Source organism: Nomascus leucogenys, chromosome 17, assembly GCF_006542625.1.
Source record: "Nomascus leucogenys isolate Asia chromosome 17, Asia_NLE_v1, whole genome shotgun sequence".
Taxonomy (NCBI): domain Eukaryota; kingdom Metazoa; phylum Chordata; class Mammalia; order Primates; family Hylobatidae; genus Nomascus; species Nomascus leucogenys.
In genome coordinates, this window is record NC_044397.1 from 91540004 (window position 1) to 91549168 (window position 9165).

Here is a 9165-nt window from a genome sequence, read left to right on the forward strand (position 1 = left end):
AGAGCCACTCCACAGCTCATTCTGCCTGGACATCGCCATGGGGCCTGGCCTAGGGTGGCACTGGAGTCTCCCTTTTTATTTTTTTGAGACGGAGTCTTGCTCCGTCGCCCAGGCTGGAGTGCAGTGTTGCGATCTCGGCTCTCTGAAACCTCCGCCTCGCGGGTTCAACCAATTCTCCTGCCTCAGCCTCCTGAGTAGCTGGGATTACTGCCACCGCGCCCAGCTAATTTTTATATGATTTTATATTTTTAGTAGAGATGGGGTTTCACCATGTTGGCCAGGCTGGTCTGGAACTCCTGACCTCAGGTGATCCACCGGCCTTGGCCTCCCAAAGTGCTTTTCATGGAATCAGTTCTGCAACTCCTCTCCATGATGAGTTCCATTATCCAGATGGGAAAACTGGGGCCTGGAGCCAACAAGGCGAAGCCCCTGAAGGATGCAGGCGTCTAGACCCTTCTGTTCCTCCCCTTCCCTGCACTGGCTGTGTCCCCCAACACAGACCTGCTGAACAACTTCCTCCCTCCAGAAGTGCATGGCCACCCCCGCTTCCCCCCACCCTTTCGGATCAACCACAAGGCTGCGTCCCTGGGGGCGGCCAGGGAGCACAGCGGGTAATTGTCCTGCTTTCTGTCAGCCAGCCGCAAGGCAATTCCGGGGCACGGGGATGAGCTGTTGACAGATCTCATCAAATCCAAGTCGTCTCCCTGCCGGATAAAACTAGATGTCTGAGGTATAAATATTTGAAAGGGGCCTTCTAATTACAGTCTGTGTCAGGAATAGCAATTAGAGGCCCCCGGGGCCAGAATCAAACGGCATTTGACTTTCCTGTGCTTTGGAGCTGGCTTCTCCTGGGGCTGCACACCCACCCTACCCCAAGGAGGGGAGTGGGGAGAGGCTGGCAGGGAGAGGCAGGAGGAATGGGCAGAAGAGAAAGAGATCCAGGCTGGGGGTCCAGTCACCTTCGCCTGTGACCTTGAATCAGCCACGTAACCTTGTGAGCTTTGGATTTTTCTTTTTTCTTTTTTCTTTTTTTTATTTTTTATTTTTTATTTTTTATTTTTTTTTGAGACGGAGTATCGCTCTGTCGCCCAGGCTGGAGTGCAGTGGCGCAATCTCGGCTCACTGCAAGCTCCGCCTCCCGGGTTCACGCCATTCTCCTGCCTCAGCCTCTCCGAGTAGCTGGGACTACAGGCGCCCGCCACCACGCCCGGCTAATTTTTTTGTATTTTTAGTAGAGACGGGGTTTTGCCGTGTTAGCCAGGATGGTCTCGATCTCCTGACCTCGTGATCCGCCCGTCTCGGCCTCCCAAAGTGCTGGGATTACAGGCGTGAGCCACCGCGCCCGGCCTTCTTTTTTATTTTTGAGACAGGGTCTCACTCTGTTGCCCATCCTGGAGTGTAGCGTTGCAATTACAGCTCACTGCAGCCTCAACCTCCTGGGCTCAAATGATCCTCCCATCTCAGCCTCCTGGTAGCTAGGACCACAGGTGCACACCACCACACCTGGCTTTTTCTTTTTTTTTCTTATGCAGAGTCTCGCTTTCTTGCCCAGGCCTGGAGTGCAGTGGTGCGATCTCAGCTCACTGCAATCTCCGCCTCCCAGGTTCAAGGGATTCTCCTGCCTCAGCCTGTTGAGTAGCTGGGATTATAGGCAGGCACCACCATGCCTGGCTAATTTTTCTATTTTTAGTAGAGACAGGGTTTCGCCACGTTGGTCAGGCTCACCTCGAACTCCTGACCTCAGATGATCCACCTGCCTCGGCCTCCCAAAGTACTGGGATTACAGGCATGAGCTACCGTGCCTGGCCAACACCTGGCTAATTTTTTTTTTTTATAGAGACGGGGTTTCGCTATGTTGCCCAGGCTGTACTTGAACTCCTGTCTTCAAGCGATCCTCCCCACTCCCAAAGTGCTGGAAGTGTAATCCCAGCACTTTGACCAGGAGAGGAGGGAACCAGGGAGGGCTACCAGGAGGTGGGCACTGAGTGGGTAATAACAAGGAGGTGGGCTGGGCAGCGGAGACCCTCCTTCCCCGGCATTCTCGGTCTGATAGGCAGCTGATGGGGGGCTCCTCCAGGGTGGGTGGGGCCCAGGGAACTATCCTCCAGAGGTTCTCCCGGGTTCCAGAATCCCAGCCTGTCAGACATAGGCCCATGGCCGGGACTGTTTTCTCACCTCGTAAATGAGAGAATAACAGCTCACCTCTGTTAAGCGCTTATGGCCAGGCACTGATTTTGGTGCTTTTTGCTTGGTTTCCTTGCTTTTTTTTTTGAGACAGAGTCTTGCGCTCTTGCCCAGGCTGGAGTGCAGTGGCGCCATCTCGGCTCACTGCAAGCTCTGCCTCCCGGGTTCACACCATTCTCCTGCCTCAGCCTCCCGAGTAGCTGGGACTACAGGCGCCCGCCACCACGCCCTGCTAATTTTTTTGTATTTTTAGGAGAGGCAGGGTTTCACTATGTTGGCCAGGGTAGTCTCAAACTCCTGAGCTCGTGATCCGCCCACCTCGGCCTCCCAAAGTGCTAGGATTACAGGCTTGAGCCACCAAGCCCGGCCTTTTTTTTTTTTTTTTTCTTTTTTGAGACAGAGTCTTGCTCTGTCGCCAGGCTGGAGTGCAATGGCATGATCTCGGCTCACTGCAACCTCCATCTCCCGAGTTCAAGAGATTCTCCTGCCTCAGCCTCCCAAGTAGCTGGGACTACAGGCGTGGGTCACCACGCCCAGCTAATTTTCTATTTTTAGTGGAGACGGGGTTTCACCATGTTGGTGAGGATGGTCTCCATCTCCTGACCTCATGATCCGCCCGCCTCGGCCTCCCAAAATGCTGGGATTACAGGTGTGAGCCACCACACCTGGCCAGGCTTGTGTTTTTTTAATTTTTAAAATTCTTCTAGAGGGCTGGGTGTGGCGGCTCACACCTGTAATCCCACCACTTAAAGAGGCTGAGTTGGGTGGATCACCTGAGGTCAGGAGTTCGAGAGCAGCCTGGCCAACATGGTGAAACCCCGTCTCTACGAAAAATACAAGAATTAGCCAGGCTTGGTGGCAGGCACATAGTAGTCCCACCTACTCAGGAGGCTGAGATTGGAGAATCGCTTGAACCTGGGAGGCAGAGGTTGCAGTGAGCCGAGATTGTGCCACTGCACTCCAGCCTGGGCAATAGGGCAATAGAGTGAGACTCCATCTCGGAAAAAAAAACTTTTTTTTCTAGAATTGGGGTCTTGCAATGTTGCCCAGGCTGGTCTTGAACTCCTGGCCTCAAGTGATCCTCCTGCCTCAGCCTCCCAAAGCTTTGGGATTACAGGTGAGAGCCACTGCACCCAGCCATCTTTCTTCTTTTTTGAGACAGAATCTCACTCTGTTGCCTAGGCTAGAGTGCAGTGGCACAATCTCAGCTCACTGCAACTTCCGCCTCCTGGGTTCAAGAGATTCTCCTGCCTCAGCCTCCCAAGTAGCTGGGACTACAGGTGTGTGCCACTGCACCTGGCTAATTTTTTATTTTTAGGAGAGACAGGGTTTCACCATGTTGGCCAGGCTGGTCTTGAACTCCTGACCTCAGGTGATCTGCCAGCCTCTGCCTTCCAAAGTGCTGGGATGACAGGCGTAAGCCCCCGCGCCTGGCCAGCTCTGCCTTTTTTTTTGAGATGGAGTTTCACTCTTGTTGCCCAGGCCGGAGTGCAGTGGCATGACCTTGGCTCACTGCAACCTCCCTCTTCCAGTTTCAAGTGATTCTCCTGCCTCAGTCTCCGGAGTAGTTGGGATTACAGGTGCATGCCACCATGCCTGGCTAATTTTTGTATTTTTAGTAGAGACGGGGTTTCACCATGTTGGCCAGGCTGGTGTTGAACTCCTGACCTCGTGATCCGCCCGCCTCGGCCCCCCAAAGTGCTGGGATTACAGGCATGAGGCACTGCACCCAGCCAGCTCTGCCTTTTTTTTTTTTTTTTTTTTTTTTTTTTTGAGACGGAGTCTTGCTCTGTCGTCCAGGCTGGAGTGCAGTGGCGCAATCTTGGCTCACTGCAAGCTCCACTTCCCGGGTTCACGCCATTCTCCCGCCTCAGCCTCCCGAGTAGCTGGGATACAAGCGCCCACCAACCACGCCTGGCTAATTTTTTTTTTTTGTATTTTTATTAGAGATGGCGTTTCACCATGTTAGCCAGGATGGTCTCCATTTCCTGACCTCGTAATCCGCCCGCCTCAGCCTCCCAAGGTGCTGGGATTATAGGCGCGAGCCACTGCGCCTGGCCGGCTCTGCCTTTCTTAACTCACGGTCTGATGGCAGAGACATGGCCTTGTCCACAGAAGCCCCCAGTCTGATGGAAGAGTTGTGCCTCTGACTTCAGGAGCTTCCATTTGATGGGAGGGATATGGCCCTACCTTGAGGGGTTCCCACTCTGATGAGGGAGGCGTGAACCTATCTTCAGGAGTCTCCAGTCTGATGGGGGAGGCAGGTTCAACCTTCAAAGGTCCCCTGTCTAATGCAGGAGACATAGGCCTGCCTTCAAGGGTCCCCAGTCTGATGAGGGAGGCATAGTTCAAACTTCAAGTGTCCCCAATCTGATGGGGGAGGTATGGTGTAAACTTCAAGGGCCCCAGTCCAACATGGGAGGCACGGCCCTAACTAACTTACAAGGCCCCAGTCTGCTGGAGGAGACATGAGCCTTCCTTCTAGGGGCCCCTATCTGATGGGGGAGGCACGATCCAGCCCTTCCATGGCTCCAGTCTGACACGCAGGCACAGCCAGCTCTTGGAGTTGCATTGGGGCGGGTGACCAAAGGCGTAGCCTCGGAGCCTGAAGATTCAAACCCAGGCCCTGTCCCTCCCTCACCCTGGAGGTCAAGGAGGCTCCCTTACCTGTAAATGGGGCAGCAACAGAGCATGTGCCCGGGGGGTGTTTGTGGACCGAGTGGGTGGTGTCACCCCATTCCCAGGTAAGGAAACAGGCTCAGGGAGCCCCAAGTTCACACTGGAACTGGCAAAAGCTGGGGAAAATGGCGTGGCCCCTCTTCTCCTGTAAGCCCAGGCTGGGGCGGCAGTGGGCTCCAGCAGAAGGGGCCCCCATCGCCCCTCCTCCCCGTCCCTCTGATGTGCTCCGGCAGCCAGGCAGCCCCGGAGGAGTTGATGGAGGAGATCTCAGATGAAGGCTGACAGCTCCCGAAGACAGGATGAAGACAGGATGACAGACGCGGGCTGGTGGGGAACCGGTACTGTCGGCAGGGATGGGGGAAGGGCAGGCATCAGAGGGTGAGGGTAGGGGGCCCTGGGAGGTGGGGCAGGGCAGGGAGGGGTTCCCCACTGGTCAGGAGGGCCAGAGCCAGATGCGTGGCTGTGCCTGCCCCTCTACTCCCTCAGCCCTGGGAACCCCCAGGAAAGAACTGGGGGCCGAGAGCAGAATTGCCCCCAGGACACAGGGTGACAGAACAAAGCTTTCCAGGGAAAAAAAGAAGAGGTAAAACGAAGTTCCAGTGGTGTATGAAAGAGTGGGGTGTGGGAGGGGGGGAGGTGAAACCTGGGGCTCCCTGAGCCTGTTTCCTCATTGGAGAATGGGGTGATGCCTCCTCAACCCATTTGTGAGCACCCACGATGTGCCGGCTGGTTTTGGGGTGCTGGGATGCACCAATTTTTTTGAGATGGAATCTCACTGTTGCCCAAGCTGGATGGAATGCAATGGCACGATCTTGGCTTACTGCAAACTCCACCTCCTGGGTTCAAGTTATTCTCCTGCCTCGGCCTCTGGAGTAGCTGGGATTACAGGCACCTGCCACCACGCCTGGCTCCTTTTTGTATTTTTAGTAGAGACAGAGTTTCACCATGTTGGCCAGGCTGGTCTCAAACTCCTGACCTCAGGTGATACACCTACCTCAGCCTCTGAAAGTGCTGGGAGGTGTGAGCCACTGCGCCTGGCCCGAATAAACTTCTACTGTGTATAATTTACCCAGTCTGTGGTGTTCTGTGAAAGCAGCAGCAAATGGACAAAGAAAGACACAAGCTGCACACAAGGTCTGTGTAGGTAAGAAACTGAGAGTGTCTTCTGGCCAACAGCCATGAGGGACTGAATTCTGTCAACCACCACAAGGTTTGGAAGCAGGTCCGTCCCCAGTTGAGCCTTCAGATGACACCCCAGCCTGGGCCTGTGTCTTTTTTTTTTTTTTTTTTTTTTTTTTGAGACGGAGTCTCGCTCTGTCCCCCTGGCTGGAGTGCAGTGGTGCAATCTTGGCTCACTGCAACCTCTGCCTCCTGGGTTCAAGTGATTCTCCTGTCTCAGCCTCCCAAGTAGCTGGAATTACAGGCATGCACCACCATGCCCAGCTAATTTTTGTACTTTTTTGTAGTGACAGGGTTTTGCCATGTTGGCCAGGATCATCTTGAACTCATGACCTCAAGTGATCTGCCCGCCTCGGCCTCTGAAAGTGCTGGGATTACAGCAGTGAGCCACTGTGCCCACTGCATTCTTGCTAAACCTTAAAGCAGGAGACCCAATGAAACCACACCCAGCTCTCTGTTGTTTTTAAGTTGCTCAGTTTTGGTATAATTTGTTATGCAGCAACAGAAAGCAGAAGGAGAGATGGGCAATAAACACGCCCCCCAAGGCATCCCCTTTGCATCCCCTTAGAACTCACCTGCTTCATTTTCACCACCTTCAGTATACATTATTTATTTGTATGTTATTGTAAAACTTAATATATAATACATAAAAGTTTTTTTGGGGCTGGGTGTGGTAGCCCATGCCTGTAATCCCAGCAGTTTGGGAGGCTGAGGCGGGTGAATCACTTGGGGTCAGGAGTTCAAGACCAGGCTGGCAACATGGCGAAACCCCATCGCTACTAAAAATACAAAAATTAGCCAGGCAGGGTGGTGCGTGCCTGTAATCCCAGCTACTCTGGAGGCTGAGGCAGGAGAATTGCTTGAACCCGGGAGGCAGAGGTTGCAGTGAGCCAAGATCCTGCCACTGCACTCCAGCCTGGGTGATAGAGCGAGATGCTGTCTCAAAAAAAAAAAAAAAAAAACAGATTAAAATAAGAACGGGTGTTGGAAGTGGGAGCTCAACTTTGTTCTGCCAAATGCTCAGGGAACAGTTGCTAAACACAGGTTCCTTCCTTCCCTCTGCCAACTCCTCGTGCCATCCCTGTTGAGAAGGGGAACTTCCCAGCAGAGTTTCCTATTTATAAAGCCAGTGAGTCCCATCCTTGCTGAGTATGTAGAGCTCAGCCCCTTTGAAGGCAAACTGTAGCATCTTTTTTTTTAAATTAATTATTTTTTGAGATGGAATCTCACTCTGTTGCCCAGGATGGAGTGCAGTGGTGTGATCTTGGCTCACTGCAACCTCCACCTTCCAGGTTCAAGCGATCCTCCTGCCTCAGCCTACCAATTAGCTGGGATTACAGGTGCCCACCACCACACCTGACTAATGTTTGTATTTTTAGTAGAGAGGGGGGTCTCACCACGTTGGCCAGGCTGTTTTTTTTTGTTTGTTTTTTTTTAGGTGGAGTCTCGCTCTCACCCAGGCTGGAGTGCAGTGGCGCGATCTCGGCTCACTGCAAGCTCCGCCTCCCGGGTTCACGCCATTCTCCTGCCTCAGCCTCCCAAGTAGCTGGGACTACAGGTGCCCACTACCATGCCCAGCTAATTTTTTTGTATTTTTAGTAGAGACGGGGTTTCACCATGTTAGCCAGGATGGTCTCGATCTCCTGAGGTCTTGAACTCCTGACCTCAGGTGATCTGCCTGCCTCAGCCTCCCAAAGTGCTAGGATTACGGGCCTGAGCCATTGTGCCCGGCCCGTAGAATCTTTTTTTTGTTTGTTTGAGACAGAGTCTACCCCTGTTGCCCAGGCTGGAGTGCAGTGGTGCGATCTTGGCTCACTGCAACCTCCACCTCCCGGGTTCAAGCAATTCTCTGCCTCAGCCTCCCCAGCAGCTGGGATTACAGGTGCCTGCCACCACGCCCAGCTAATTTTCATGTTTTTAGTAGAGACGGGTCTCACCATCTTGGCCAGGCTGGTCTTGAACTTCTGACTTTAGGTGATCTGCCTGCCTCAGCCTCCCAAAGTGCAGGGATTACAGGCGTGAGACACTGCACCAGCCTGAAATCTTTTAAAGTGAACGATATGAACCCTCTTCGAGTAGGCAGTTCCATTTCTGGCTGTCTGTTCTGAAGAGGTATTTGCCCACATTCATAAGGAGACACCCACGAGGAGGTTTGTCGTGACACCGTGTTCAGCAGCGACATTATGGGGAAGGAACCCAATGTCCCCAGTAGGGGAAGGCTGAACTCTGGCATAAATAATGGAATTCCAGCCGGGTGTGGTGGCTCAGGCCTGGAATCCCAGCATATTGGGAGGCCAAGGTAGGAGGTTTGAGGCCAGGAGTTCGAGACCAGCCTGGGCAACATAGCAAGACTCCTTCTCTACAAAAAAATTAAAAAATAAAAAAATCAGGCAGGTGTGGTGGCTCTGCCTCTAGTCCCAGCTACTTGGGAGGCTGAGGTGGGAGGATCACTTGAGCCCGGGAGATTGAGGCTGCAGTGAGATGTGACTGTACCACTACACTCCAGCCTTGGTGAGAGACCAAGATCCTGCCTGAAAAAGGGGGAGGGGGGTGGGGAGCTAGGCCCAGGAGAGGAACTGTGGCATTTTCCTGTAAACCCAGGACTTTGGGGTGCTGAGGCAGGAGGGTTCATTGAGGACAGGAGGTCGAGTCCAGACTGGGCAACATGGCCAGACCCTGTTTCTCAATTCGTTTTTTTTTTTTTTAAAGAAAGAAAGGTGGGGCACGGTGGCTCACGCGTGTAATCCCAGCACTTTGGGAGGCCAAGGTTGGCAGATCACCTGAGGTCAGGAGTTCGAGATCAGCCTGGTCAACATGGTGAAACCCCATCTCTACTAAAAATACAAAAATTAGCCGGGCGTGGTGGCGGGCGCCTGTAATCCCAGCTACTCTGGAGGCTGAGGCAGGAGAATCGCTTGAACCCAGGGGGCGGAGGTTGCACTGAGCCAAGATCACGCCACTGCACTCCAGCCTGGGGGACAAGAGCGAGACTTCGTCTCCAAAAAAAAAAAAAAAAAGGTAAAGAAAGAAAGAAAAAAAAAAGAAGAGAAAACAAAAAAGCCCAGATGGTAAGGTGGGCACACTCAGGTGACAACTAAGTATAAATATCTGGGCTCATGCCTG